This window comes from Hirundo rustica, chromosome 3, assembly GCF_015227805.2.
Source record: "Hirundo rustica isolate bHirRus1 chromosome 3, bHirRus1.pri.v3, whole genome shotgun sequence".
Taxonomy (NCBI): Eukaryota; Metazoa; Chordata; class Aves; order Passeriformes; family Hirundinidae; genus Hirundo; species Hirundo rustica.
Genome location: NC_053452.1, coordinates 52,503,248 through 52,528,589, shown reverse-complemented (window position 1 = coordinate 52,528,589; position 25,342 = coordinate 52,503,248). Strand labels below are relative to the sequence as shown.

The 25,342-nt window shown below is 36.7% G+C and overlaps 1 long non-coding RNA gene across 1 annotated transcript; it reads right to left on the bottom strand.

Moving 5' to 3' along the window:
* Positions 1-10,303: 10,303 nt before the first annotated feature.
* LOC120750548 (uncharacterized) lies at positions 10,304-19,329 on the bottom strand. The gene is made up of 4 exons (XR_005700039.1): positions 19,246-19,329; positions 18,472-18,667; positions 16,085-16,158; positions 10,304-10,380 (listed from the first exon to the last, which is right to left on the bottom strand). It is a non-coding gene; the product is annotated as an uncharacterized LOC120750548 (long non-coding RNA).
* Between the last annotated feature and the right edge of the window lie 6,013 nt (positions 19,330-25,342).

The following is a 25,342-nucleotide window of genomic DNA, read 5'->3' as shown; positions in this document are numbered from 1 at the left end:
TCTCAGGGTTCATTCAAGGTAATCTGTCTATGAACTAGTTTTTCATGAGAAATTCTGTTCCGTGAGCTGCCTCAATTTCAGATCACTACAACTGTAATTAATGGTAATGGAGTGACTAGACCTCATTTGCCTGATGAGTGCACAGTCCACCTGATGCCCGTTCTTATACTGGGGTTTGCTGCTGTGTTCAAATATTACATGATTATATGGGTTAACAGCTGAGAGATCTGGGTTCATTTCTGATAATCTTGGCTTTTGCTTTAGAGTCTGTGCCTCAGCCTTCCTGTCTTTAAAGGTGAAAAAAACCCCAAAAGATGCAAACCATTTCAAGTTTTGTGCATAAGGGAGTCCTAGCTCTGTGTACAGAGCATTAGCCAATTCATCCTCCAGTGTAATTAGGTTGCTTGTAACTATTTCTCTTTGTATCATGATGTATTACAAAACTGTTATTAAGGACCATATTTCTGAATGCCTTTAAGAAATTAGGTTCTGGTTCTGTTCATAGTGAATTTGACAGCAAATTTTCCATTAAATTCATTGGTTCAGGATCACAGCTTAATGACCATAATTCTTTGAGTCTGCTCGTGGTATAACAAAGAGTTTTCATTACACTGTATTCTTTGTTCATTGCAGCATTCAGGATATAGTCAATATATCATTAAAGGAAACTCATTAAATGTGCAACTACATTCAGAGTAACTCATTAAGATTTTAGTATAAAAGATACTCTAACAGAAAGAGTGTATATTTGTAAATGAAGGAGAACTCAGATAGAGAATTATTTGTTTTGAAAGAGCACCTCAAGTCCTCAGTCTTGCTTGTCTATAAATTGCATTCATAATCGACAGCTCATTAACAACTCATTATGGATACTGAATATTGCACAAACAGAGACAGTGCAGCAAAGGAGACAAAAAATGAATTCATGAAAGGGAAAACAGGGAGATACTTTTCAATTGAAGAGTATGGCTTCATTAATGGCATTTTGGGTTCTCTTTTTTTCCTACATTTCAATCGCTACAAACAGATGTCTTGATAACTACCACTTCTCAGTACCTGAGGAAAAGTGTGTGTGCTATATGTAGATAATGGACCAGCTGTATAATCATGAAGTGCCTGTTTTTCACAGACTACAAGATTTAGGAACTACAAATTAGTAAAATTCTATTAAATTGGATATAAAGTAATTAGAAATTCAGTAACTTTCTGTATCATAAGTGAAATGAGCCCAGTAGCCTTCATAGTACAGCCTAGGACATATTACATCTTCCTTCCACTGTCAGTCCTCAGAAAGTTACAGTGACACTCAACACATTTACATTTGACCTGAATCTTTATGCAGCCACCTATCATATGCATTTTAATTAATCTATTGCACAGGAAAAGTAGTACCAAAGGAAAAATATTATTTTTCAAGTCCATGAGATCACACGTGGACAGATAGTTTCAGGGAAGAAGAGTAATACATCTTCCCTAAATTTAAGTATAATTTTAAAAGTACTGCACATACATTGGCAGCTTTGGATTACACAATTTCCACAATCATTTATCAGTACAATGGGATCAATGACTCCTGTAAGCCCACAACAGCAATACTTCAGATTACTTAAATACCATCTAAGTAAGAGGAATGTGTGAAGTAGTCAAAGTAAAAACCTTTAAAAATTTAGGAATTAGCACAAAAAATATTGTGCTGACAAAAGGTCATATTCCTATCTACAGGCAAATAAACGGGAAATGTGTAAGAATTCTTCATTTTCAGTGTCATAGAGATTACTTCTATTTCACTACAATTTATGGCAAGATTTATTAAGAAAAAAATAAGAGCTGATAAATTTCTTTTTTTCTTCTTCTCAAGGGAAAGCCCAAAGCCTGATGCGGTTGCACTCCAAAGGTGGAGCTTCTGTCTGTACAGAGTTCTGCAGGAAGTTCTTGCCAAAGACATTTTGGGAGCATTCATAAATGGAAAACAAGTGTCTCAGTTTTCCTGTGTGAATTTCTGAATGGATTCATCTCAGTTGACAGAAGATTCTCCCAGGTTTGAAGAACTTGCTTGATTTTCCCTGTGTCAAGTCTATGCTGACTGCAGAAAAGAGCAAAAAAGTCAAAAACAAAACTGGAAATATTAATACCTGTTCACAGGCTTCTGAAAGGCTCTTTTGCTTCCAGAGTAAAAGATGCAATGTCCTTTCCCTAAAGCATGTGCCAAGACTGGTCAAAAAAGATCTTAAGATCATTGCTTTCAACATTATTCATAGAAAGACAAGTGAAGCTGAAGATCCTTCTGTGTGGCTATCTGTTGAAATCCATTTAATTTCAAGAATGAAATATTTGTGGAAATCTGTGAATAGTGCTTCATACAGGGATTTTGAGATCTCCTAGACAAAAGGAAAATTTTGCTTTGTATTTTAGCAATCTTATATCAATGAATTATACACATAGTGACAAAATTGACATAGATTAACATAGTTGAAGACAGAGAGCCACAGAACAACAAGACTGGAAGATGAACTATGAGTGATGGCATCTTTATTTCACATATTTAAGATTGTGTAACATTACTTATCATTTTTCAGAGGAGTGACTGACACTCAGGAAATGGGAGTTAGACAGCCAGCATCACAGAAAATGTCCTGTGGTGATGACTCAAATGCCTTTATGAAGGCTCCAAAGTAATGAATGGTTATAGGTATATTTGTCCCTACTACAACAAATTTTATATTGCATTGCAGTCTCATGTCATAGCATCAATATATAGGGAAGCACAGGTGGAAAACTGTTGAACACCATATACATTGCGACTTTGCTGATGGTAGGATGAACATGGACAAACACATTTTTAAAAATGCAGGAAAGAAAGATAAAAGGAAAACTGTATGAACAATGCTTTAACTTAATTTACTTTAATTAAACCTGGGTATCATATTCTAATAAATGTGAAAATGCAGAACATCAGTGGGAGCTAAATCTTTGAGGACTATTCCAATCTAGCCATATAGCAAACTGGAAAATTTTGATTTTTCTCCCATAAGGTGAAAACATAGATAAGAATTTGCAACTTCAATTGAACATTATAAAACACTGAGTCATGTCAAAGGCCATGAAAATGTGTGCACTTGTTGCTGAAATGTTTATTGGTGAAATTCTCTGAGAAGTGCAACAGCAAAAAGAGGTTTTGATGATTCTTAATAAATGAGAGCATTCATTTCCTTTATTTAAACACCCTAAAATTCCCCTATTCACTCTGAAAACACTTTGCAAGCAGATTGCTGTGCAGACTTTCATATTTTTTCTAGCAAAAATTAGGTTAGTACTTCTGTCTTAAATTCATATCTTCAGTGATAACAACAGCTAATAACTCATTCTTACATATGTATTCCAGACTGAAGTTCAGAAAAACTATTTCAGTCTAAACTTAACATTGGTCTTTTATCAAGGTTTTTAAAGGTGTTTGGTGTTTGTGGGGTTTTTTTTTGTTTGTTTGTTTGGGGTTTTTTTGGTTTTTTTTTTTGGGGGGGGGGATGTTAAATTTTTTTGCTGATATTTTCTGCAATGTACATTAAATCAACAGGGGAAGAAAAGGAAACCTAGGTACGTTGCATTCCTGAATGTATATTACCCATTTTTTCTCCATTTTGCCAAACTTTTCAGCAGGGAATACCCAAGAACAATCTTTTGTGATCAGTGGCAAAGTAGGTATCTCTTCAAATTGCTTATGTTTAGTGTAGTTTAATGGTTTTTTCCTTTCCTGAAATAAATAAATAAATAAATAAATAAATGATACGTTATTGAAAATCATGTAGTCATTACCAAGTGACATTAAATGGCCTTGTTCTCCACTGGGTCAGGTTAATTATTCCTTCTCGCTTTAGAAATCAAATCAACTCAGGAATAAGGGGCAAATTTTATATGTATTCTAGTTTATTGTTTTTATCATCATTGTATGTTACAGTACAAACTGAAATCTCTTCATATTTTGCACAGGCTGTGGACCCTGAGAGACCAAAACACCAAAACTGAATTTCTACCCCTAATTGTCAAACAGTTTTGTAGCGGCTAATTTGTAACAATATAAAGCCCACAGTACTTTATGGGGGAAAAGGAAAATATTATCCAGACATTTATCCTAGGTTCTCTTTTAAATATTGAGCAATTTCTGATTTCACAGAAAAGTCAATTTCTGATTCACTTCCATTCAGTTCAATAATGTGTCTTTAGCTTTAAATCTCTATTCTGATCTCTTAAATCAATGGAACCTTTTTATGTCAGAAATTTAAGAAAAGTTTAGATTTTACTGTGGTGTACCAAAAAGCAGATCGTGACACATTATTTTATGGGGAATTTTTTGTGACAGAGGAAGAATGTACAAGCAGAAGAAGCATCTCCAAAGCACACTGTGTCCAACCAGAAATTTTGTAAATTACCAGAGTGTAGCTCTGTCATCATAACTGAATCAAGACATGCAGAGAGTATCACAATACAGCTTATAATATGTCAGAAGAATATTTAAAAGATGACCTGCTTCATCCCAAGAAATAGACAATTAGTATACAAACCACCAAAATGAGATATGAAACTGAGTCAATGATGTATCAAAACCTATAAGGAAATATGACAATATGCACGAAAATATGAAGCTATGATTACTTTGTGCAGCTATGCTCTTAGATCGAACTGGAAGTAAATAATTCACTTATGACTATTAAAATACCTTGTCGTATTTACTAGCACTGCTGGGAGATATATAAAGCAGGCAAGTGTGAATGAAAAAGAAGGAAAAAAGAATACTGTTCAGGATATTTTAAATGTTCAAATCATTTAATAAAAAGAAAAAATGCTTTCAAAATTCAGAAAAAATAAATAGTTCACTTTGCCCACCCTTGAGGGAGGAAGAGGCTTTGTCCCCTCACTTTTGTGTCCCATAATGTGGACATGTCCATTCAGCTGACTTTAAGCCACAAGCCCCACATTCTGACAGAATCTGTCCACATAGGCAGATTTTCCTTCCCTGAGCAAAGTGTTACTTTGAAGTCCACCTCTCCCACAAGTCCCTGTAAACAATCGTGCACTTTACCACCCTACAGAAAGACACAGTTTTTTAATTAACCCTACTTCAACTACCAGAAAACTACATTCCTTCAAGGGCTGAAATGATGTAATGGATCATCCTTTCTCTATCTTGAAATACCACAAATACAACAGTGAAATTGTCAAACGTATCCAATTGAAAATACAATTGAAAGAGACAGGGGAAAGAAAGCAGAAAAGTCAACATGCACCCATTTTGATCCCATCAGTGGAAGTAACTGCACAGAAAACTGTTCATACTTTATTTAACTCATATGTCTCTTCATTCCCACAAAGACACCACAAAAAGGTGTGATAACTTAAAAAAAAATCTTGATTTTTAATTTTTTGTGTGCTTTAACCAATCATTTATTTATTTGGTAAGGAGAAATTGGAATTTTTGTTGCCATCATACTGGCAAATAAAAATGGAGAGTTATTTCCCTCCAAGATGGAGAATCTCTATGAAAACTTTTAAGGAAATTAGTTTTGATCATCAGCCTATACAATGACTGAAACTCTACATAATTATTTTTTTAAATTTGTGAAGGCCTTCATTCTCAATTAACAGAATTATTCCAGTTTTATTACTATATTGCAATGGTAGTGTTAATGATTTTTATAGGAATACAGTAACAGAAGAGCAATTGATGAAATTTTTTGAAAAGCATTTGGAATAGTTAGAGGATTTCCCCTGGATCCATTTCAATTAACTTGAGGAAACCAACTCTTCAGGGCAGAAACAAGTGCCTGCATCAGGAGTTTTGCAGAAGCCAGTGTGCTCAGGAAGTTAAAGATGTTGAGCAAGCCACATCTGCCATATGGGGCCTTCTACATAAGGTTGGGAAAGCTGACTGCCAGCATGTGTGGCCATGGCATGGCCACATACAAACAACAATGTAAGGGAGCATGAGGGAATATCCTCTTCCTGGACTCTAGATATGCTAGATATGCTCCGTCAGGCATTAAGAAAAGGATAACAAACCCCGTCAAGAGAAGGTTTTGGAAAGTTTTGCTGCTGTAGATGGGAGGAGACAGCGCACGTGTACAGAAAGGCTGAACCCCTCCACAGCTGGCCATCCTGCCCAGCACATCCTGCACAGCTCAATCTGGGGGAGAACAATGCCACCAGGGTTCCAAAATAAGTTTATAAAACCGAAACCCAGCAAATTAACAGCCAGTTCTCAAACATTTTCGATAAGCCTCCAAGTCTGGAAGAAGACATTCAGGAAAAATGTTGTGACCTTTCTGGGCAGCCAGGAAAGTAGAAGAGTTGATTACAGGATGGTCTTTTGGGAAAGACTCTGACTAAATTTTGAGTTAGAAAGGGAAGGAAAAAGAGTTGTCTACGGTTCATTATTTCAACTCATGGCATAAACAGTGAAAGAGAGTAGACAGGCAGCTTCCCAAATGATGCCTTCTAGCACTGCAGCTAAGGGACAAAAAAACCCACCAAAACCAAAACAAAACACCCCAAAAAAAACCAAAACCAAAAAAACACGCTATCTTGGGTTTACCTCAGGTATCTGTGCAGTCTAAAAACTGCACAGAAAATATTCTTTTTCACTGTCTAATTTTATCACAGTGTCAAGCCATGACTGAGATGTTACCACAAGAAGGAATTAAGAGTGAGGTGTGCAAACAAAATGCTTTTTTTGCTATTCTAAACAAGTTTTAGAATGGAAATGGGCTAGGATAGCATAATCTATCATTAGTAGACCCTGAAGTTATCAAAAGAAAGAAGGAGAAGGGGAAGAGAAACTGCACATTTTCAACCAGTTATTTGACTTCGGATTTTTTTTTAATTGCACAAAATTAGGTTGATGAAAAAAATACCCCCAAAAATAAACAAACAAACAAACAAACAAACAAAAAAGCTGCTGTTTTGATTTTGTCTATTCCAGCAGGAGAAAGATGAGATTAGACAAAACCTTGGATGGACCATGGGTTTCCTCTATATGGGGAAAAATGGAATGAGCAGCTGCATAGATCAGTGATACAAAAAGAGAGTAGAAACACATTGTGACCCAAGACTTCAAAGCTTTAAGTTCAAAGGTATTAGATGCCTCACTCCCATTTAAAGCAAGGTCAAGTGATTAAACACTTCACGAATTTTATCTTGAGATTCCAAAAGGAAGGCTACATGTATTTGAGGTGATAAGAGATACATTTGTTCTGAAGGCAGTCCTACTTATTCTGATTAGATAAAGTCCCAGACAGATGGATATAAATAATGATTCAGCTTCTCAGATGAGGACTAAACTAGCAAATTTCATGCTGCAGGGATGTTAGTTGCTTGACTGCTACAGACAGATACAACAGATGTTCTTCAGCTCATACACAGTCCTTTGAGGTGAACATGGGAGAAAGTTTTTGCAGGTGCCAGTGATGGTTCCAGAGCAAGTATTTTTTTGGCTGAGAAAATACCCAAAACCAGTGAAATGTCTGAAAGAAGGTCCTATGCCCATACTAAGCCAAGTGCATAATAAAATACATCATTATAGTTCTTTTAATTCAGTAAAGGATTAGCCTAGAAATACCTACGTGTACGTACATTTGAGTTTGTCTTGAACTGTCTCCATATCCAGTGACTCTTGGATTTAGTAGATGATGATTCAGTCAAGCATGACTGAGGAATGGAAAAAGATAATATTTCAGTAAATATTAAGTGGAACTGAAGGATGTATTCCATTATCAAATCATGCCATAGTGGAGCTTCTGACAATATATATTTAAACACCACCATATGGCACTTAAAACCAGAAGAAAGCTTCCACCATATGGCTCTTGAAACCAAAAGAAAGAACACAAAACCTATATGTAGAATGAATTTTAGAGATTTACTATTCCCAGGATTACTTACTTTTTTTGCTATTCCATGGCATCATTTGTACTTTAAGGTCTGTGGGCCTTCCCCTCTGTAAAGGCGGTAGGACATTAATTCTAGGCAGACCGTAGAAAATTTCTTTTGTGAGACTGTTAAATATTTTTTCAGATTAAATATTAATAATGAACTCTGACATTTATTTCAGTGGAAAAATATTTTTCCTGTTTCTTACATCCCACTTCCTCCCTTCAAAGGAAAGAAAAATCAGCTATTTGGTATATCAGGCCTGAAGTAAGACATACACTGATGAATCTGCAATAACACTAAATATGAATTTCTACCCCTGTATGTTCCAGTTTAAACATTTACTTACAGGTCATTTATCAAAAAAAGAACAACAGACTGTTTCCAGATTCAGTGAAACAGACTATATAACCCAAAGTTAGCAAAATAAGATCAAATCTTCATTCATTAATAGTCAAAAAAAGAAAGTCCCTTTGGACTACTAATATGAAAATAACACTGGGGTGAATTGCTTGCCTTTTCCATCACATCATCTCCTGTCTGTGGTCTTCTAGCAGTCAATGAATAATAACATAAATTTTAAAGCAAACTGAAACCAATTTTGCTCTTAGTTTTTGTAATGCCTCATGCAAGTTAATGAGGACTCAACATTCTTCTTCTTTGTTGATATACACAAAATAAGACTCCTCTGCTTGTCATTTTTAACATCTATCTTGAGCCATTAAAAAAGGTGATTTGAAAGTTTCCTAGGCCACACACCCACCCCTGCCTGCAGGGCAGGTCTCTGATTTCAGGAGCATTCCATTAACTGGGAACATGCAATCAGTACTGCCTACTAGGTGCTTACAGATCATGCTTAAAAAAAAACCCAAACAAACAAACAAACAATAAAAATAAAAATTAAAAAAAAAAACACTAAAGAAAACAAGGAAGACAATATCCTTATATAAATACAAATATTTCATCTTTTAAGGCTACTGGAAATAATAGTTCTACAAATACTTCTAAACCATGTGAGCAAAAGTCCAGCTATTCAGAACAAAACCACATACACACACAACATATCTCCCAAATATTCCTTTTTAAGCATTGAACTGGGATGTGCTAGTTCTGGATCATTTGTTGAGTACATCAACTGTTGGCAGGAAACCAAAGATGATAGCATTTTACACATTTTAAAGTAAATGTTTGTTCTTTTTTAGTTTGCTTAAATTAGAGGTAAGGATTTCCAGTAGAGGCTATTCTGCTTTATTAAACGGAAAGAATTGTAGAATTAGTTGCAACTACAGGTAAACTGTACTGAAGTTCCTTTTCATACCTCTCAAGCACACTTTCCTGAGAAGAGGTTTGATACCTTCAACTTTTTGTAGATAGAGCCATATGGTCCTACCACTCCCAGACTGGAAATCCTGGCGGCAATCTCTCATTTACTACTCATGTTCAACTGACAGACCCAACTGTGTTTGTCATCAATATGCCTTTTCTTCCAAGAGCCTACAACAGCAGATGAATTGAAATGACCCCAAGCCAGCTTCTCCAAAACAAAGCATTATTCACTCAAACACAGAGTAAAGAGCTTAGGCTTAAGCAAACAAAAGACCTCTACCTCAGCTTTCATCTTTCAGTCCCAGCCCCGGTAAATTCAGCTTTATCCTGCTACTTCCACCATCAGGTTAGGTGGGAGTGAGACTGTTTGTTTTGTTTCCGCTTACTTATGTATGCCTCAAAGTCAGTCACCATCTCCCCCCCTGTGCAGCTGATGACAGTCCACCTCGCTTCTTCTCTTCAATCAGCATCTGAAAAGTTTTAATATCCTGCTTGGGACCTAAAAAGGGCAGACTTGCTCACCAATCTGATGCCTGGCAGAGGCAATTTCTTATTCAGAATTTTCTGTTATTTTCCAAAAGAACTTCAGACATTTTCCTTAGAATCTATCATTATTTTCTTTCATGTGGTTTTCCCTTTGCAGCCAGGAAAGACAGTAACAATTAGGAAATGCATAAGGTATTCGTTAAAAATATGCCTAAGCTCCCAAAACTTTCAAAGAAGTAGAAAGAGACTTCAGTGGAGGTGACAGCCTGATATCCTGTGATAGTTTCAGGGTTTACTTGGTCACAAAAAAGTAGTATTTCTATTTTTTTCACGATCTTAAAATGTATCTATTTATTAGGTTGTTTGACATACTGCCATTTTGGTTTCACCCTGAAAAGTGTTCTGTGAATTCAGTAGTAATAGCTGTAAACTAATAGATTTTAAGTGACTTTTCTATAAAACACAGAGTAAAATGTCTCTAAAAGTAAGTGGACCTGACCTACTTTTGTGTTGCAAAGTACCTTGACACTCTCTTGGACAAAAAGAGGAAGAATTGATCCCTACTTACCAACATCTGAGCTTCAGCTGTTCAGAGCACCTCTTCACCCTCCTCCATTCTGTGTTACACATTATAGCCTTCACCTGCTGAATCTGCACGAGAAGCCACAGAAGTATCAAGATTCTCATGTGAGCACTGATTCACAGTATGATGGAGAAGGTACTTGGAAATAGGATACAGAGAATGAAGTCTCTGAAATGGACGATGAATAAGTCTACTGTCCTTTACACTGAACAGAGTAAGCATTTCTTACGCTGTTCAGTGACATAAGGGCAGGTGGCTTGGCATAGCAAGCTTTGATATTACTTGCATTACTGGTTTTTGCTATTCAGACAAGAAGTGAGGACATTGTTATCCTCCAAAATCTAAAATACCTTCCCTTTCTGTATATTTGTTGGCCTGTTAGTGCTAAATTAAAGCATCTCACAGTCAGCGAAGGACTAAAACTGTCCAGTTATGCAAACTTTCCATTTCCTTGGTTTTGTGAAATTATACCAGATACACAATGAGTCTGGCTGCTACAAAGCCAGCTGAGCATGCAGTAAATTTTTAGACAATATACATAGTTTGAATAGTTTGAGCAGCAGCAAATACTTAATGCGCAGCAAGCTGCAGTTACTTGCATCATATATATATATTTACTAAATTCTATTGTGAAATGTGTTCAAAGCAGAATTTCAAACAAATCTTTCTCACTGCCATGTATTGTTTGATTATCAAAAGCCAGTACACCTTGTGGGCTTTCTCCCACTCTAGAACCACCCTCAGATACTAAAGAGAGCAGCTATGGGGAATGCACTCTTCTAGTGGGCTTCTTGAGGGGAGCCCTAGTGATTAGGATTCCTTCCACACATCCAGTGAGAGAAGAAGGCAGAGCAGGAGAAACCACCACTGCAAGCACCAGATCAGGTGGAGAAGGAATCTTGTTTGCAGGTTTTCGGTTAGGAATGTGGCTGCCTTAAAGAGAGAGATATCCCTTCCAAAGCTCCCACCAGAGACCGATGCATTGGAAGCTGCTCGAGAATTCAGTAATGGGCACATTATAACTCCTGCTTTGTAGTACTTTGGTGCAACCTGCAGATATGACTGGTGTCAAAATGCAGAGCACTGTCCTTGTGAAGTGCTGCATGATAACATCAGACTTCCCAATGACACTTCTGAATGAAAGTGACCACAGGGTGCATTATTGCACTATTTGGGCAGCTTTGGTGTTGGGCTTGGGTCATTTTGTTCTGTCTTCCTCTGTTTAACAGAATGTTTGGTGTTCAGTGAGAGGAAAGAAAAACATTCTACCAGTTTATGTTTGTTAATTAGACTTCATAACAAATAAAGATTATCATTATAATAGTAAAATTATGTAAATTATGGATATTTCACAAAAGAATTATTCTTAGCACTACAGTTTAATGTCCAGATACTTGCACTGCAACAGTAGGCTAAACTGATTTGTGCATTTGATGTAAAGTTTTTCAAAACCTATGTGTAGTATTTGTCTGTTTTCCTAACCAGACTTTGCCAGGAAAAGCAGACAGCTTAAACTGTGAAGGCAGAAATTATTCCTATGGTTAAATAAAATATTATTTGCCATATCGTACAATGCACATCAATTATTAGTACGCACCATCCCAGGGCAGTAAGAACTGTGAAGGCCACAGCACCCATGCTAAAACCTTGTTGACACTGTTTGAATAAAGCAAACAAACAAAAAAACCCCACAACAACTACAAAATCCACTAAATTTCTGTTGGAGTTTGGATGTCTACTTTCAAAGTCCTTTGAAATAGCATGGTGTCATAAACATTATAAGCATGAAGAAAGAGGAATAGAGCTGTTAAAACAGGAGTGACTGAGTCTATTCAACTGAGAATCAGAGAGAAACTTACTACAACTTGGAAGAAGTTGCTACCCCTTCAATTTAAGGGCTGACATTCCCAGCAAAATATTCAGATGCGCTTTTCCTGCATAAATTCTGATAGACAAAACAACAATAAAAGCAAAAGTACTAAAAACACCTGTACTTGTATTTTCATCTTGCAAAACCTGAGACTGAGAAAGTTCACAACGGTCTGTTCAAACCTTTTCATGACATGCTTACTTTCTAAACATGCAGTTTCCTTAAGTATCTTGAGTTAGAGATTCTTATCCTAAGCTTACCATTAAACTTAAGAGTGTCAGGGCCCATTTCCTGGCTCCTTTCATTCTGTGGCTTACTACCAGGAATGGTCCATGTTCTCTACTAATTCCCAACACTGTCTCTAGAAGTTACCTGAGAGAGTACAAGTTGGCTGCCCTCGGAAACTCAAGGGTTTTATTCTAACAATATCTCTGTGCAGAATATTTTCTGCCTGTGCCTGGGCCCAAATCTTAATATCTTTCGGTGTAACACAATTGGCCTAGCCTGAAAGTTTGGGATTCATTTTGCTGGTGTTTGTACATTTAACCCAGTCTCTTGTTCTTAAATAGGGAAAAGTCTCATTAACTTTGTTAGATGTTTTCCTTTATGAAGGCTATGTGTTTGGTATAACAGCTGATCTGCAAGAAGATATTTTTGGTACATTGTGAGCATTAAATTCCTTAGTTATCCACGCTGATTAGCTTTAGGGCACACTGATGCCTTCCCTATAGAGTGAGTGGAAACATTTAAAATACAATCCCTCTCCTGGGGAATTTGCCAGGGCTTGAGCTGTACATAAAGTATATACCCCGTCAATATCTTCATGACCATGTTACAGCTCATCAGCACTAGCTATCTAAGCTGATGTTCAGAAATCTTCAGCCACAGGTTACCACATTTCCTGGGTTGTCCTGCTGGTGTGATAACTTCCACACACATCATAAAAGAGGTGCTGTTCACAGCAAACAGAAACCCCTCACTAATAAAGTGCCCCCATGAGCTCACAATCTTATGCAGAGATCAGCCCAGAGAGGTCATCATAGTTAATTTTAATCACTCCCACTTTTAGGGATGGGGTGTTGGGTCCCAGATCTGGCATTTCCAGGTGTACACCAAGGGGCACAATCAAAGTCTGCCTCAGCCTGAAATGAGAGCAATGACTCCTCAGCCTTCACAAATATGAAACTGATGAGCTTCCAGGTCAGGTTCAAATAGTTAACATTTCTACTCTGCCAATGTGCAGAAGCATCTGAATCACAGTGCTAGTGAGGACACAAAAACAGCTTCAGTACAGCATGAAAAAGATTGTCCTCATACTTCTCCATCTTCCTGCTTCTTCTACATCTCTGCCATTATTCTCTTAAAAATCCCAGGCCAACTTATACCAATCTACCTCTCTCTACCACAAGCTTCCCTAAGTACCTTCAATAGATTCTGTCCAGTATTTCACTCAAAATCTACTTCCCAGAATGGACCAGCCCCAAAACTCTGGTACCAGTCTCTTAGATATCTTACAGAGTTGTGTTGGAGGCAGATTAAAAAAACCACACTGGCATAGGTAACAGGATGAGAATTTTTTATATTCTCTTTACACATAATCACCTTTGCATGTTGAGATACAGTGAAGTCCTTACTTCCAGCTTTCTGAAAAAGCCCATTAATCATAACAGCCCTTCAAGAGTGCTTATTGCTTTCTGGGCTGGTATATCAAAGAACTCATGAAGCGGTCTGAATTGCTCAGCATTTACACTTCCTTGTGTCATATCCAGCTTCATCAGAGATGAACTTGCCTTCTAAAGAAATGTGGCATCTTTTCATTGCCAGTTCACTGCAGAGGATTAGCATGTCAAAACAAGAGTGGTGAATGCGTAGAGATGAAAACCAGAGAAAATACAAACACAAATGTCTTTACAATTAAAGATTTTCTGCCCCCAAACTTAACAATATAGCTAAAGGCAAATGAAGGAGACTGTACCGATTTAATCACATTCAGAAATGTTTCAGTCTTAGATATCAGTCATAAGAGAGGAACCCAGGCAGTAACTCAAATTTTAGCAGTGCTACTGGGAACCCAAGCAGATAATAGAACAGTGTATTCTGAATTTAAAATCTATGGCTGTTAATGAAAACAAACATATCTGCTGTTTCATCATCTATCTTCCAAACTATATAAACAGCATGTTAGGGACTAATAGCCAAGTTCCTTCTGGAAAGAGTTTACAGAATTCACATGGAAACAGAGTGAAGGCCATCCATTCAAAAGTAGAACTTGCATTTGCCCACAATTAATAATACATTTTTTAAAATATTGAGGTTTTATATGTAATTTTTAATATGTAATACTAATGTATTTGTTTTTGAAAAAAGTCATTAAATAAGCTTAAAATACAATCATGATTATTTGACATATGAAATGTGAACTTCAGTGGTTTTAAAAGTGCACAAATATCTGAATACAACAACAACAACAATAATAATAATAATAATAATACAAAAAAAACCCCTATGTATAGTGAATAAAAGGTCATATTTATTGCTGAGCTGAACTGTCACCAGATAACTGTAAACTTTCATCACAACTGTCTTAAATATGGTACCTCTTTGAAACTTATCACAAGCCTGGTTCCAGATATTTCTAGTCTATTTCTAGTTTATTTCCCTTTTAACTGTCAGTCTGTTGCAAAAGCTGAAAGAACCATCCCCTAAAGTCTTTTTCTTTTACTATCAGATACATAAAGGACAAGTAGCCTGAGGCTCAATATTTTTCAAGCTTTTAAATATTTTTTTCCTCAGTGTAGAATGAGCATGTGTCATTTCTGCAGCAATTCAGAAGCAAATGGTCCCAAGTTCAAACTGTGACTTTTTAGATTAGATTTGTTGGATAAAAAATTGTTGAGATGAAATGGAATTCATTTACTGGAGATGTCAACCCAAACTGACAGAAATAAGGTTTCATTTACAAAGGAAAAACAAATTCTAGGGAACCAAAAATCCCAGACTTGGCAATGTGTGATGTGAAAGATTTTTATTTACAGCCCATATACCCAACTATTTTGGTCAGTGACAAAGTATCTCAGGGGTTATCCAAAAAGCAATCAGACAGGTGGACTGTTCATAAATGCTGGTTTCTCTTTTTACAGTACACTATCATTCAGCAGAGAGAGAACAGAAACACAGAGCCAAGAACAAAACAACCATTAAGGGCCAGCTATAATGCATGAGCAGCTCCTTCTCAAATTCATGGCTTTAGTTCTGTGGTCAGTGTTTTGAGCACCAGTCATGAATTAATAAACATCAATGGCTCCAGCTGCCTCACAACACAGATCCTTCTGCAGAATTTAACTGAGTAGCGGAGACGTGGTAGAGAACATATAATGGTTTCCAATAACTGGACACGAACGAGCAAGGACAACTGTGTTCTTCTGTTAATTAAATGTTAGAGAACAGTGAATAATTTAACATGAAGTATTTGTTTGACAGGTCTGTTCTTTTGCCGATTGCCTTCTTGAGAACATTTACGTCCTCCTAAAATTCATTTTGTTTCAAAGGATGGAAGAACCATGAATAATTCAGCCCATTCATTCATTATGTTACTACTAAAATATGAATTATCTTTTCTCAAGTTTATTTGTTGGATTAAGGCAAATGGAATAAGTATGCAACCTCTTCCCATATAAAAGTTTTTATCCATTAAAATTTTAGGCACAAATGTCTTGAGACATATCAAGCACAGGATTTTAAGTATAAATCACTCTGGAACTGAAAACAGGAGAGCTACCAAAAATTTACCATCAACTTGGAAAAACCAGCCATCTATAACAAAAAATATATCTTACAGTGTATAAAATTCTGACAATTGCCAAGATTATTAAGTATTTTCTCATTTTTTATAGCCTGTGTACCTGCTTATTTTACATTCCCTGCTGGATATCCAGTTTTCTCTTGCTGTTTTGATGTACTTGGCACCATTCAGAAGCTGTGAGAAGAAAATAAATAGCATGTTTTAAAAACAGGCTTTTGTGACTGTAATACTAAAAAAAAATCATTAAGGCGGGTCAAGTACTTCTTAATATGCTCAGTTAACCATATATCTGTGAGAATAGCTATTCTAATAATATCATAGATACTGTTGTAACCCAGGCCACTGCAAGCTAAATTACACAGCTGAACCTCAGAAAAATGTGCAGCTAAAAGGAGCCAGGGATTCACCGTGCTTATCCCACCAGCCAAAAGTATGCTAAGTTCTCATGAAATCTTAAGGCAAAGTGTTGTTTATATTTCCATACTGACTAGGGTGATGCTTACTGATACCTGCTCATTGCACTACTAAAGGTTAAAAATTAAAAGATACATATAAGTACCCAGTCAGCGCTTATCTTAACCTGTAAGGTTCATAAAAGACTAAGATCATTAAATCAGATGCAGGATAATGAAGTAGGGGACCGTAGTCTATTCTGCAGGGACAAATCAAGAGAGAATACTTGAATGAGTGTGCATCCAATGGCTTCAAGGAAAGGCATAATTAGAAATGGTAAGGTGAACATAAATATTGTATACAATCATCTGACTGACAACAGCACAAGCCAGCAGGAAGCATCTCAATCTAATTGACTCCTACCCCCTCTGCCTAAAAAGCAGATTTGGGCCTAATACAAAAGATTTCTGAAAACTTGACATTTCAAGGTAAACCCACACTGTTTGAATTTTTAGCAGTCTCAGTTTTCTCTTCACCCTCCTTTTTCTAGAATGAGGATTGAAGGATAATGGAAACAAAGGTCACTTTGAAAAATGAGAAAATTTGTTTGCTATGAAGTATTCTGCTGACTTAGAAACAAGACATTTTGTGGGTGGTGAGTCACATTGAGTAAGTAGTACTTTCATTAGTGGCATGGATAGGCTCAACATAGCAGTGAAGGTGCTGTAAAAGCTGATGTTTAAACAGAATCAAAAACCTGTAAGGAAAGAAGCATGTGATCTGTGAAGGTAGAAGCCAGGAGCTGGTAAAGAGTGGAAAGCTCATGATTATTTTTTCTCCTACTTTCCTTTGCATGGCAATGTGTAAGCAAACCCAGACCGAGAAACAAACCTGGGAACCTGGAAACATTTTTTTTCTCCCACAATACAGACTTAATTTTCTACTGAGATAGAGAGATAGATATAGAAATAGAGATAGAGATGATTATATAGTTATATAAGCAGGAACTGTTCTAATCTTTATAAATATAATACTTAAAGGATCTCACCTTCTTTGCTGGCTCAGATTTACAGCTTCAGTGGAATCAGAGCAAGGGTCTATACAAAGAATATACTTCAGTGTTTTTTAATATGTAAAACTAATTCTTTCTACATGTTCTTCATTTTAGTAAAGTTTTCGTCTCTCTTTTAGTTTTTTTTTGTTTGTTTGTTTGTTTTTTTAAATACTAATATTAATAATATTTTCTATGCAGGACCAGTGATCAGATTCAGTTTGGAAGCTATGTTGACAACTTGCTTGTGACCAACATTTCCTTTTTTCTTGCATTAAGTTATTTGGAGAAAAGAAGGGACACAATTAGAGTTCTGTGCTTCAGAGCATTATGCTAGCTACTTGCATGCAATATACAGGGCACTAAAGTGATTCAGTAACAACAAAGTGAGACTACTTCAATATTTCTTTCTTTATGTAAGAACCATATTAATATATTTACTAGTGGCAAAATATGAATGCCTAAAATTCCTCTGTGTGACTCTAGGCTTACTGATTGGGATGGCTAAGCTATAGCTGTCTCAGATTTTGCTACCTAAATGAGGCAGACAGATAATGGGCAAAAAAAAAAAAAAAGCTAGGAGACAGAAAGGTGTTCCTGTCAAGGAGTTAGAATGTACAGTCCACAACAAGCAAGTCTGTAGCTTCCCTAGGTGCTCAGTTGACTGTCAAAGGCTAGAGCAGCTGCTCAGCATATGACCTGATGCTTCAAGAAGTGCCTATGAGTGAGCCTCCCTGCTTCTTCTGTGTGATCCAGAAGAGGAACACCTAGGAGAAATCTTTGACAGGCAGTAGCCTTCCTGCAGGATTACACAAGGGGATGACAGCAGGAACGGTCCATCAGAACTGTCTCCTGTGCTTCTATCTAAAAGCAACTAGAAGAAAATAGCAACTGAAAGAGATCTAAATATAGTAGATATTTCTGAAGTAGAGCTGTCTGTCCTAAGTCAGAAGAAATAAAATAGCTTATTACTAATATATATACAACTGAGAAGTTATAGTTGATTCAGGCTGAGAATGGGATTAACATGGATATAAAAGTACCTTGGGAGGAGGAGTGGGGAGGAGACAGTACTTGAACAGAGAAGGATTGGAATGCTGGGATCAGAATCATTCATATTTAGAAAGCGCTGAAAAGCTAGTCCATTCTTCCTGCAGCAATTCACATCTCTGTATGTGACAGAAGGGGTCCAAGTCTCCTCATTCCTCTACTGTCAGACAACATGATGATAGAAACCCACTAGAAAAACAAACAAAAACAAAACAAAACAAAAACAAAGCAACAACAACAAAAAGCCCAAAACAAACAACAACAACAACAACAACAAAAAACCCCCACACAAATTATCTTTTAGTTTTGGGGATAAACTTGAGCTATATATTGGACAGACCCTCTCCTCATTCGCTGACAATGCCAAAGACGTCAAATACCAGTACAAAAGTTAATAGGATTGTAAAACCTTTTTTCTGTATCAGGAGAAAAGAAACAGTAGTTGAGATTAAAAAAAAAAAAAAAAAAAAAAAAAAAAAAAAAAAAAAAAACACTTTTAAAACTGTAACAATGGGTGACCATAACTACTTTTATATAAACCATTCATACACCATGTCAAAAATGAGGTGTGGAAAAGGAATATTTCAATTTTATATGGGTTGAATAGTTCTGGCAGCTTTAGTAAATTCAAGAAGAAAACCTCATCTAAGTAACACCTAAGGAATTTGATTAAAATTTGGATTGAACATTAAGCACAGTGGCCAAGATGTAACTCTTACAACACTGTAGTAGAGTGGGTGCTTTAAAATCAGAAAGTGTTCACATACCTTTCCCCTTTTCCATCTTCATTAGATGTACTAATTCATCACAGGGAGAGATTGATAAAACCTTCCAGCTAAGGTTGACCAATGTTTTCCAAAAAATGACAGCCTGAAAGAGACTTTGAAAATCAACTCTCTGAACCAAACAGACTACCAGATGACCTTTGCATGGCAGCAGGGGAAGCTTGAAGGATGTTTAAGAGACAAGAGCAAGTAGTTAGAGAGAACTTGTGGGATGGGAATGGTGAAAGAGGTTTCATAATCATGCAGGTTTTTTGAGAAAATGAAAATTCATAGCCAGGTCCAGCACTGGACCTCTGTAGAGAGCTGAGCAGAAGTAAATTCTATGGATCTGAGAGACTGTTTCTTTTCCCTGCACTGGGAATTTTTTTTTTTCTGCAACTGTGTGTCTTCAACCAAGGACAATTCCTGCTGGAGATGAAACCTTTGATAACTTGTGTCTAACTTCTATTTCAGGTGGGAGACCACAACTGTCCTGTGCAGGTAGCTCAGAGACCTGCAAAAAAATCTTTGTTCTTCATGACTGCATCCTGCTTAAGCTCTTGAAAGCTATTAAGAGTACTTGATAACAATGATTTATGTGAGTCATACAGATATGACAACCAAGGAGAGTAAAGTTCAAAAAGCTCCCTCCCAGCTCAGAAACTAAAATTGGCTCAGTCTATTTTATCTTATTTTCTAGGGGTTTTTTTGTCCTTTTTGTTTGTAAACTTGCATAGGAATATCATATCATGTCACAACTTGTAAGAGGAAAACAAAATCTTCAAAGTCAATGAGGCTAAAACTCATATACAAATGATATTTAATATAGTGGGACTCAAAATTAATGAAGAATGGCTTCTGTCCTGAAAAAAGCCAGCAGAAAATTAAAATCACCAAATTAAAGAATAGAGCTTTCCATTCTTAATGCAGCAAAAGTTGGTGATTCAACTGCTGGAATAGCAGAGGGCAAAATAGAAAGCATTTGTAGATAAATAAGCAAAGCTAATGTATATTTTCACTAACTCTAAAAGCCCTGTTACCACTGTAGTGCAAAGATAATGGTTTCTACCTCTACAATTCCTTGCTATGATTGTTTTGTCAATATTTGGTATAAAAGAAACAAAGAGAAATAATTGCTTGTCAGCACTGATGAAGCATGACAGGCATCAACCATGGGAAGGGGGAATGCCACTTTATTGGTGCACCTGATGGTAACAGACTGCACAGAGTTTATACTGCTCACCTATGGAACTGGGTCAGGACTGTAAAGGGAAGGACATCTGGAGGTCAGCTTGAGTGAGCTGTTTATATCTATCTAGTTAAAATACATTCAGGGGCTCTCAGCCACCGAGATGATTTAAAATTGGGCAGAATGCTGCTGCAAATCAGATGATAGATCTAGGTTCTGCTCACAGATCGGGTCCAAATGAAGTTCACAAAAAGCTGCAACAAAATATTTTTTCCAGGCAAAGGTGTCTCAGAACCTTATATCACAGAGGGGTATCTAAATATAGTCTAATTACATAAAATGATATGCAGCATACAGGATCAAATTGTGTAGTACAGGCAAAAAAGGAAGGAGTCATGAGATGAAACCGCATTATAAAAAAGGATACAGAGTGAAAAATAAATCATAGTTTATGGACAACCTTCGTTAACTAATGGAAATCATAACAAAGCCAAAAAACAAAAGCTGATAATGTTGTTATTACTCATGTTCTAGCTATCATTTGAATCAAACTTCTCAAGTATAGTTTCTTAAGGATTGATGTCTTTTGGAAGTTACAAAGGCTTATTTTTGGAGGGGTTTTTTAGTATATTTGTGTTTCCATAATAATAAGTATTCAAAACTGTTTGAATAAAAATTTCAAAAGGCACTGTGGTCTTAGGAACTTGACCTGGAGTACCTTACAGAAATCAGATTGCCAAGAGCTGAAGCTTTTTAAATTCTGAAATTCAGGAGTCAGTTAGACCTCAAAATCCTCTACACTTTAAGTAATGGTCGACCCTAAGAATAGGAAAACAACATTAATACATATAGGATACAAGTAATCCAAGTTCTACCTCGATATTTAGGATATAATGTTAATTGCTATTTTGATTTATTAGGGAAAAAAACAAACAAAAACAAAAAACAAACAAAACAAACAAACAAAAAATCCCACCAACCTTTAGATGTTACACTTTAAATATATGCAAACACATTATTAATTTTGAGAAAATTCCTATTTCTTATCATAATTTTTAAGGTTAATTATCTTCTCAGCCATTTGGGTCTGCAGACTTATTTTACTGTAAAAATTCTGGAGCTTTTTCCTGCAATATGAGCAAATATTTCTCAGGAAATATGGCAAAAGTTTGATAAGTTTATCAGAGGCAAGACTCTCCCACCTTACTTGTAAGAAATGTGTTTATCAATGCAAATAGTAAAATGTAATACTGAACAAAATTCATAATACAGTTACAGAAAACAAACTGTGGGTTTACATAACAGGGTTTCTGTAAAGAAAGAAAAACTACACAATTTTATATTTAAATTCCAGAGCAAGAATATCTGCAGCTAATCAGCTTTACTCCCCTGATAATTATTTTGCTACAGACCACGGAATTGCTCTAGAGAGGTTCACAGATGCAGAGACTAGGTGTCTCAAGGGAATAATACTAGACTACCAAGCCTTGCACCTCTAAATCGACAGCAGAACACTACACAAGAAAGAAATAGATGATATTCTGAAAGCAGTGCAAAGTTTTCTTTAATTCATCACTAGAGTCCATAAAAATATTTTTAAAGGAATTTTTTAATCTGCTGTGTGTCCAGGACCAGTGTTGGTGAGGCTTGAATTCTTTTATCATGTATCATACGTCCAGTCATCATTAGTACTTCGTGACAGCTTCAGATTCATGTATGTAAGGAACTCAGGAGATGACATATCAGCCCAGAAAATTTCTCTCACAGCAAGACTTCTGACAAATTAATGGATTAGTGAGGGGAAATTTACATCAGATTCCCTTAAACAACAGAGCATCAGTAGATGTCTTCAGTTCCCAAGGCTATCAAGTCAACAGCTTTCATCATTTTAATACCTTCCTAAAAAACTCATAAGACAGAGTACATTCTCGGGAAATCTAGATTCTTACAAATCAATGAAAGATAAATCAATGAGCCAAATAACATAATAAACTACCAAGAGAACAGCACTAACTGAACACATAAAAGAATAAACCTTCAATACTTTATGCCATACAAACCTTTTGGTGAGTAGAGCTTTTTAACTGCTATCTAACTAGAAAGGTTTCTTTCAAGATGTACATATATTTGCTTTCTGTCACGGAGTAGTCTATTTATAGTCAATGTTTAATTTTCCTGGGATTAAATTTTAAGAACAGTACTTTGAAAACACATGCCCTTCGCTGGAAATTTTACAAGGAATACTTGGGATTCATTTAATTAGCTGATTCTGCCAAACAGAGATGTAGGTATGTCTTTCAATTTTTTTTTTTTCTTACTTATTTCTGTGTATTACCTCATTTTGTGGATAAGGATGAGTGGTTGTTAACATTAAAGGAAAATAAAATAGCAGCAGTCTATTTCCATTCTTACTGCCGGTCACTATGTCCTTCTAAAATGCAGATTTTTTTTCTTTGTTGCCATAATCTCCATAGAAGTTATAATGCAGACAGAATAATTACAGTGTAAGATGAGGAAAGTATGTCCTTTTTAGTTAACATCTTAAGGGGACGCATTTTCTTCCTCTTATTTTTGAGCAATATATGTAGCTTTATCACATTTGCTGCAGACAGTTCCCAGAGGATTTTCAGAAGAACTCTTCCTCCTGTAAATAGGCCAATTCACTTGCAAGTACATACTCTAGAAAAGAGTAAATATATAAAACTCGAAGGTGGCTGTTACCCTGCTCTGGCTGCACCTTGCACTTCACACCTTGTCTACACTAAGGATGTTTTAGGGGAAGTTTCGCACCTAGACTAGAAAACCTAGTTTGACTTCTGTCAGCATTTTAGCACCATATTGATTAGACTTGCACACACAGTTCTCGAAACACTGACAGAATATGGTGCTACAGATACCTTCTACGTCCAAACAGTGAAATCAAATTAACATTAGGAAGAAGAAATTCCTGTTCCTAAACTTTTCGAAATGAAAAAAATATTACAACAGCTCCTGCAGAATTGTGGCTCATATGCATATATGCTCATACATTCAGTTCAATATTCCTAAAGGATGTAACCCTTTGCTCTGCTTTTTAAGGTAAATGGGATGCATTATGAAGCAATTCAGTGAGTACTGACACTGTATTTTCTTTCTTAAGTCAGGATTAGTTCAGAGGATTGTGTAGTGCAATGAGTAAGGAGACTGGGAAGAGGAGGAAAAAAAAAAATGAACTGATGAGAATGGATGACATTGTGGGAGGAATATTTTAGTGGAAAATAAACAACTTCATACCATTTACCTGTATGACTCCATACCTTTCTGTTTGCATCACCATCCTCAAAAGTACCACCAGGAACTAAAAGTTTTCAGTGAGACTCTACAGTTATATGCTTCTGACTTAAACCCTTCATTTTTTAGGGTGCTCAGATGCTTAGCTGGGGCATTCTTAATGTGATTCACAGGCTTCACTGTCTCCTGTGATCATGGCTCCAATTAACCACTGGTTCTGTCAGGGTGAATAGACAGTTATCAGAAAAGGTTGTGGCTCTCTTCTATTAGTATGAAAATGCTTCATCTAGTTGTATCAAACATTAGTACCACTAAAGCTATTGCAAATCAAACTCTAAGGCAGGCTTGTCCAGTACTGTGGGAAACCAATAGAAATAGAAAAAAAGTTTTATTAAATTGCTGTCCATCAGATATACCTATGTATACTTTAATCATACCTCAGTTTGCAGCCTACAGTCCAGTTTCAAAGTTACTTGTCAAGGGTACTCTGAAAACATCCTCTCCAATGACTTTGGCCCTCTGAGACACCCTTCCTGACACTTTCTCACAAACAGGCAGAAAGAAAACATTAGCGACATGGTATGTACTTGCTAAATCTGCTAAATCTGCCCATTAGAAGATCACAACCGCTACTTCAAGCTTCATCACGAGATTTGAACTCTAGAAAGTGAACATCCCCCTATGCTAAATGCTCTCAGTGGAAGCAGCAGGGGTGTCCTGGAGATGCAGACTCTCAAGGCTAACTCTCCTGAACAACGTGCAACACGCCCAGAGGCAGCCAGAGGAACACCCTCCTATCCATGGGAGCCCACAGGAAATGGCTTTGTACACTCCACATTTTGAGCTTTCATACCTGCACAGTGCAAGATGGCTTTTGAGAAGTTTTGTACATGGATGAGCCCAGGGACTGAAGCCTGACAGTCAGTACGTAAAAGGGTAAAGGAGCTTTTACAGCAAGGCACAAAAACTGTGATGTCACAAGGCCCTGTGATACTGCAAATGTGTAGGATATTGATGTCAGCAATACCATTGCTAAGTTTTAGGAGAATATGCTAAAGGTTCAAGGTCAGATTGCCATCAAGCCGAGTAGTCACCAATGTAAACCACCATCAAGTCAGATTTCATAGTTAACAGTATTAGTATCTGACATTCCCCATCTAGAAAAGCTACTCATTAGCTGTATGTTTACAACACAAGCTCCACATCCATGGAAGCTTGTGGTAGGCACAAGTGAATTGATTCTGCCTGTGTCCAGAACCAAGGGAAAAAAACTCTAACCCTTAAGTGCATTACACATTGTGTGCTCATAATCTCCCCTCTCATCAGCTTTCGCTAGCTCAGCACTCTAGTAATGCCCTCAGATATCCTTTCCCCACTCAACTCAGGGTACAGAGGGGGCAGGTTTGCACCTACCCAGAGTGTACAGTGTAAGCCCTGCATAGGGGGTCTCTATAACAAGGGTTATTCAACATCCCTCGTGTGGACCAGATTTTACTCCTGGAAAAACAAAGGGCTTAAGGATGTGACCATGCCAAAACTCAGGTAGTGGAAGAGAAATAAGAATGTTCTGGGAGGGATGGAGAGTAGCAGCTGTAGAGTCACTGATTGATTGGTGTGGGAGGGTCTCCCATACAAAACTGA